Source organism: Octopus bimaculoides, chromosome 3 (assembly GCF_001194135.2).
Source record: "Octopus bimaculoides isolate UCB-OBI-ISO-001 chromosome 3, ASM119413v2, whole genome shotgun sequence".
Lineage (NCBI taxonomy): Eukaryota > Metazoa > Mollusca > Cephalopoda > Octopoda > Octopodidae > Octopus > Octopus bimaculoides.
In genome coordinates this window covers 149,241,584-149,248,825 of record NC_068983.1, presented here as the reverse complement: position 1 = coordinate 149,248,825, position 7,242 = coordinate 149,241,584, and positions in this window count along the sequence as shown.

Here is a 7,242-nt window from a genome sequence, read left to right as displayed (position 1 = left end):
ACGGGGATGGAGATTTGTTGCGACGAGTTGCCGCCGGTGGTGGCCTTCGAAGATTTGATGGAGTATGTTTTGTAAATGGTGACTTTGTGTGAATTAAAAAAAAAAAGGAAACCAACAGATGCAAGACAGATATTGAACTTAATAAATCTTCATTTAAAAACAGTAAAATGGAACTGCCTATGGGGGGTAGGTAAGCCATTCCATCCTCATTTTTCATTATATCCATAATTCATTCGATATGTTCTTATGTATCCCATGGTATCGTTACCTCCGCCAAGGAAGGAGGTTATGTTTTCATCGGCATTGGTTTGTCCGTCTGTCCGTCTGTGTGCAAAATAACTCAAGAAGTTGTGAACGGTATTTGATGAAACTTGCAGAAAAAGCTGGTAATGACACAAGGAATAGGTGGTGAAATTTTGGTAGTGATCTAGGAATGTTTATAGGTTCATGAAGGATTTTTCGTTTGTTATATTTACTTGTATTACAATGTTGTTCATCGTTTCTACGTAACCTATGGTGGTGTTGCTGTTTCCAAAGTTTATTTTCGTTTCTCTGTTAGTAATTTTACTCGTGCATCTATCTTAAAATGAGGTGCTTGGCGGAGGTCTGCGGAGGATGACATGACAAGCCTTAACTATTGGGATCGACTCAAAAAGCTCAGGTTTTGCTCCCTCCACCGCCGCTGCGAGCTCTATATGATTTGTATGATGTGGAAAATATTCGTCCAAGGCTTGGCCCCCCCCGTGCCGTCCGTCCACTACAGAAATGTTCGTGTCGTATCACAACACTATGACAAAACTATTTCACCTCAATTGGCCCTGCTCTCTTCAACATCGTGCCAGACACACACAAAGGAGGAAAGTGACTTCACGGCATTCAAACGATCCTAGATGATTACTCCCAACAAATACCAGATAAACCACTCACACTCAGATATGTCTCTGAAAACAATAACCCTCTGCTTGAATGGGCTACGGTTCCCCAGAGCTGACTGTGTATCTGTTCCAGGTGGTGCTATTAAATTAGACATGGCCTGAGTGAACTTCGGCCGAAACTTATCTAAGTAATCTAATCTATGCTGTAACCTTTTAATCAAAGCATGACAACATGGGTAGAGGCTGATATCTTAACATTTTTGATGATCTGAAGTATTAAAAAAAAATTATTAAAGACTTATATAGAACTACATTCAGAGTATGTCAATAAGCTATTGCGTTTAGACCTGGTTTCTATCCTCAAACTGTTCCGTTTTGTAGATGCAATTTTTTTTTTATAAAGCACTCCGAAATTAGAAAAATCAAAAATCTGCCACAATCTCGGTCCCATGAGTATCGGATAATGGATTTTCAACTGTGTAAAGAAACTGATTGTGGTGAAAGCAGAGACAATGTTGGTGATGACAATGGTCGAGATAAGTATGGGAGGAGGTTATGTTTTTGCCGGCGTTGGTTTGGGAAATTGGGCGATTTTCAGCATGCGTGTATATGGGTAGAAACGAGCTGCTTGGCGGAGGTCTGCGCTCTCCGAGTGCTTTTCTAGTTTTGTCTGTTTTTGTATTGTTCCTTCTTTATAGAGACCTTGTGCCTAATAAAAGAAATCAGGACGTTGGTGCTGCCTCGGCAGAGGTTTGCGCTCTCTGGGTACTCTTGTTTCTATATAAAATACTACAATTAGTCATCATTTTTGACAGCACGGGCCATTTAGTCATATATTATTGTGACTGACAAGAAAATAACATTTTAATATTCAATTTTTTTTTATGTCTTCTCTCTGTCGATCTATATACCTATCTATCCGCATTGACGCCAGTTAGAAGACGGAAGAAGGAATTTGTTTCAGTTATTAGACTGTAGCCATGCTGGGACACCACATTGAAACATTTTTAGTCGGATGTATTGTCCTCAGTACTTATTTTTTAATTGCCTGGTACTTATTCTATAAATATTTCCTTTTGCTGATCCGCTAAGTTACGGGGACATAAACACACTAGCATCGGTTGTCAAGAGGAGGTAGTGGGACAAACACATACACGCACATACACACGACTGGCTTCTGTTAGTTTCTATTTACGAAATCGAATCACAAGGCTTTGGTCGGTCCGAGGCTATAACAGAAGACACTTGCCCAAGGTCCCATGCAGTGGGATACCCCGAACCATGTGCCTGGGAAGCAAGCTTCTTACTACACAGCCACGTCTGCGCCTATAGTAAACTTGTCATAGAAAGATAGATTTGTCAATGTAAGTGAAATAACTTTGCAAAATAGCCGTGGATATTATTATTAAAAAAAAAAAATGTTATTCGAACTTAGTAATGAAAGAAAGAAAAGTAGATATAAACAAGCTGGGAAAGACTTCCGCGCGTCCCCACCCCCCTTTTCACCCAAGTCTGTTTATTTTTAAATTATTTTTTGCTAAAAGCCACCGTTTTCGGATACAGAGGTTCTGGAAAATTGCAAAAAATCGGCATTGTGAAATTTTCCCCCTTCTCCTCACAAAATCTTAAATTTTGACTTTTTTCCCCAACACTAACCCTAACCCTAATCCTAACCCTAAAACCCTAATCCTAAACCTAATTTAAAAATGCCGATTTTTGCCAATATTTTTTGCAGATTCGAATTCCCCGTAGCCGAAAAGTGGAGTTTGTGTCGAAAAAAGGAAAATGTTAAAAAAAGGGTGGTTTTGGTGGTGCGGACGGGCGGAAGTCTTGCCACAAGTTGAACTGAAATGGTACCATCTTCATTGGCAAGCAACTTAAATTGAGCTTTGATACTGAAAACAATAACGATGATGGTGGTGGTAATGATGATAGTGGTGGAGGTGGAGGTGTGAGTGGATAGAGAAAAGTGTTGTTTTTTTTCTTTGATTGGACTGAATTATTTTAATATCGCCTATCGCTTAACGCATGCGCATAAATGAAATTATTTATAGTCTGCTCGCTTGAAAATTGATATTTGTTTATAAAATATAGATGACAGACGATGTATGCTTACAAGAGAAAGAATGAGACTGTATAAGCCATGGCGTAAAGAGAAACTGAAGGTCGAATCTCGGGAGCATCATCGTGTTGAAGGGAAAATATTAATCAAAGAGTATAGAGTATTTACAACAGATAAGAGAACGTGTTCAAGATAGAATAAGAAATGAAAACGCGAGAGAACGTAACCCTTCCCAATAAAAAAAAACAATGACAAAAAACAAGAAAAAAACAAAACAAACTGTAAACATATGGTTGAAAGCTACAACATTGGTGACATGAATATTCACTGTAATTATTGTGAAGCTCTTAGTTTTATAAACGAGCCACTGAAATGCTATGAGAATGGGGAAGTCACTTTCCTTCAATCACAGCCTTATCCAGAAAAACTGAAAGGTGTTTATTTTTTAATAAAATTAATGTAGGATATACAGTTTATAAAAGAAGACTAATTTTAATGGCTCTGTATAAACTTACAGCCAGCTAAAAAAAATTCGTATTTACTATGGAATTGCTGTAGGGTTTAATAATTGTTTTCATACTCCTGAATGAAATATAATTGTTACGATTCAAATGGAGAATGTCATGATATGCCTGGTGAGACAGGCCTTGTATATGTGTCTAGTAAATCACTAGTGTACAAAAGGAAGATTGTCGGATGCAGTTAAACTTTCGGATACACCTGAGTTGATAAAATGTGGCTTTTACACTGCAATGGACAAAATATTTTTGATTTGAACATCGAAAGATAGATTAATCCATGATCAAGCAATATAACTTGCAAGTTTTCTTGTCAAACGTGGTTGAAAGCTTTAATGATGTCAAGGCAGCCAACAATCTTATTTTCGCTAAAGTTCTCAAGGACGACAGACTATTGTATGTGAGGCAGGAGAATAAGTTTCCTGTAGATGTCGGTTTATGGAACCGTGTTGGGAGTCTCTGAGAACGAAAAAAGATCCACGGTTATGAAAAAGGAGGTTTGTTTAAGAATTTTTCCGAGACTTGAAATGCCTGCTAGCTGCCCCTTTAAAATTTCTCATCTATGTGGAAAAAAAATTATCTTATTTTTATTACCCAGCTATTTTTTTAGAGCCTTGCTATGGAAAATACATGGCAAACTTAGATGTCCGGATCACTTTGCATCTATAATTAAATCATTTCATGATGGGATGGAGGCTTTGGTCAATGTTGGTGATGGCATGGCGGGATCCCTTCTTGTAGAAAATGGTGTCAAGCAGGGTGACATCCTTGCCCCCAACTTTTGCTCCCAACAGATTTTATTGGTTAATTATCTATCAAGTAAAATTCCCAAACTATGGTCATCATGGTTCTAAGAGCAGTTGGAATAATTCTGAATTTCATACTAATAGATGGAGGGGATATAACCAAAGACGTAAAATTATAGGTATGCTAGGTGAGCTGTGTACACCCACGAATAATAAAATCAGCATAAACATGAGGCCTACTCAGTAATATAATGATGAATCGTAACGGGAAATTACTTTTTCTGTCGCCTGTTATGACATATTGTTCTGAGATTGTACTGCGCATTCTAATAGTTATCTGGCATGTGCAGTACTATCATGTTCTGACGCTGGGAGGGTGGCAGGATAATAGGAGAATAACAAAAAATAAGGATCAAAGAGTAAGCGACATTAAACACAAATGTCACAACAAATGTTTCATTTTCTTTTTCTGTGCTGAATCAAGCGAATGTCAATTTTATGTCAGTTCCCTTTGAAACATAAATACGCAGTAAAGTGTCAAACAATACTTAGCTTACAGAAAGCTGAGAAAATGCGTGACCATTAACACACCTCACCCACTCTGACAGATGGCATAACTTTGGCTGCTTCAATACAATACATACATACATACATACATACATACTAGCAGGTACCGACCATTCTACCGACCATATCTTATCAATATGTACCAGAAAGCTTTCATTGAGAACAGTAGCATACCACATTGGTTAGCTCTGGCAGAGATAAACTTGATCCCCAAATGCAGAACCACCCACATGGCAAAAAACTACCGGCCACTTGCAAGCCAGAACTTAATGTATAAGATATATACAGCATGCTTAAACCTCTTCCTCCAGGACCATTGTGAAACCAATAAAATTATCACAGAACAAGCAGCTGGGAAGAAGGGAGTCTGGGGTTGTGCCGAGCAATTGTTAATCAACAAAACTGTGATGTCAGAGGGGCGAAAATATAGGTGGAACCTAGTTTCAATGTGGCTAGACTACAAGAAAGCCTTTGACTCATAGATGCTAGAAGCCCTTCAACTTGCTAAAGTTCTAGTGAGAATAGTCAAAGCCATAGCTGACCTGACTTCATTGAAACACAAAAGGTGAGACTGTATTATCACCGATAAAATACAGTGTTACAAAGGCATATTCCAAGGAGATGTTGTTTATACTCTCTGTAAACCCCTTGTCGTTCATGTTAAGGAAGTCTGAAGGATATCTCACTGGTTCGTAAGGAAACAGAAATACCAAAATTACACATTGTTTCTTTGTGGATGACTTAAAACTTTATGCAAAGAATATGCATGAGATGAAAAAGAGCCTTGACTTAGTTACAACATTCTCAAAGGATGTAGGATTGGAGTTTGGTCAGGATAAATGTTATATGGCTGTGAAAAAGGGGAAAACTTTAAACCAGACTTATAACATTTTTATCAATGATTTGACTGCTTCCCCTGTATCTAACGAGGAATGTTACAGGTGTCTAGGGGTGGATTAAAATATATCTTACAACGGCACCTGTAGTGAAACACGTGTCACTAAAGAATATTACAGCTGAATAAAGAAAATTTGGACCTCAGAACTCTCTGTATTCAATAAAACAGTGGCCCACAATGTGTTTGGGGTGCCAGTACTCATACCAACATTTGGGCTGCTTGATAGGACGCTTGATGAGATCCGAGCCGTCGATGTGAAAACCCGAAAAATACTAACAAGCACACATAATTCCCACATAAACAGTGACGTAGACCGCCCCTACCTAAAACGAAAACAAAGCGGCAGAGGCTTAACATAGATCAAAAATACCTTTGAATGTCGCATCATATTCCTTCGGCAACATCTTTTAACCACCGAGTGTCGAAGTGCATCCCTTAACCAAGTTTGTATACATGAAGCTGATAACATCATAAGACTTGGAAGGCAGCTCCTTGAGCAACAATCTTTGTCTGATAATCTAGAATACATGCCCAAAGAAGTCGTACGACTCTACCTCAACGTATCATCAGATGAAAGGATGAGCCTATACGAGCAGAAGACTATGCATGGATATGTTAGTAGAAAGCTCCGTGATGATAGTAACATCGATCATCAAAGCAATTTATCATGGACCGATAGCCGGATTACTACCTCCCATTTTGAAGGGTATGTGTTTGCAGTTCAGGGACAGGAAATATCAACCAAGTACCTGATGCACAAAAGAGACAGAGATGCAGGAAAAGCAGTAAAATGTGACAACCGATGTAGACTTTGTGGAGTTGAAACTGAAGATATCACCCACATCAGAACTGTGTAGCAACAGATCGCCAGCAATTGCTTCATCAGAAATTGCCGTCCTACCTCCTGCGAAAAGGGATTACCCTGCTATGTATAATCACTTAATAATGTTAAGCAAAACAGCCTTCAGACTTTCTGTTATATGGACTGTTAGATATGTAATTCGTCTGACGTTCCGTGTGTCACTGTGGTTCGTCTGAGTTCATTGCTTCATTGTTGTTGTCTTGTGTGACTGTCGTAGTAAAATGTCATTGATATATATGGCGGACATGACTTTTGTTTATTCATAACGAACATTCGGTGAGTGCGTTCTTTGTATGTAATTGAATAATAAATGTAATAAATAAATTGTACAACTCGTTGTGTTTTCTCTGCGAGTCACCCGAGAGAAATACAACAGAGTTTATTGGTGTCGACGATAGGATACATGCTTACTTTACCGTAAAATTATTCATCGTAATAACAATGGCTGAAAAACAGACAGTAGAACTTATAAAATTGTTTAGGGAACAAATGGAACAGCAAATGCAACAACATCAGAGAGATATGGACGCTCTGTTAAAACTGTTTGGTGCTCGACAAGTTGAAGGCGATCCTAGTGGCTATTTTTCAGCTGCTTCGACAACGGTGTCGATTCCACCATTTGCTGCATTTGATTCAACGTCAGAACTATGGCCTGATTACTGGTCAAGATTCCGTACGTTTGTGGCTGCTAATGCTGTACCTGAACAACGCATG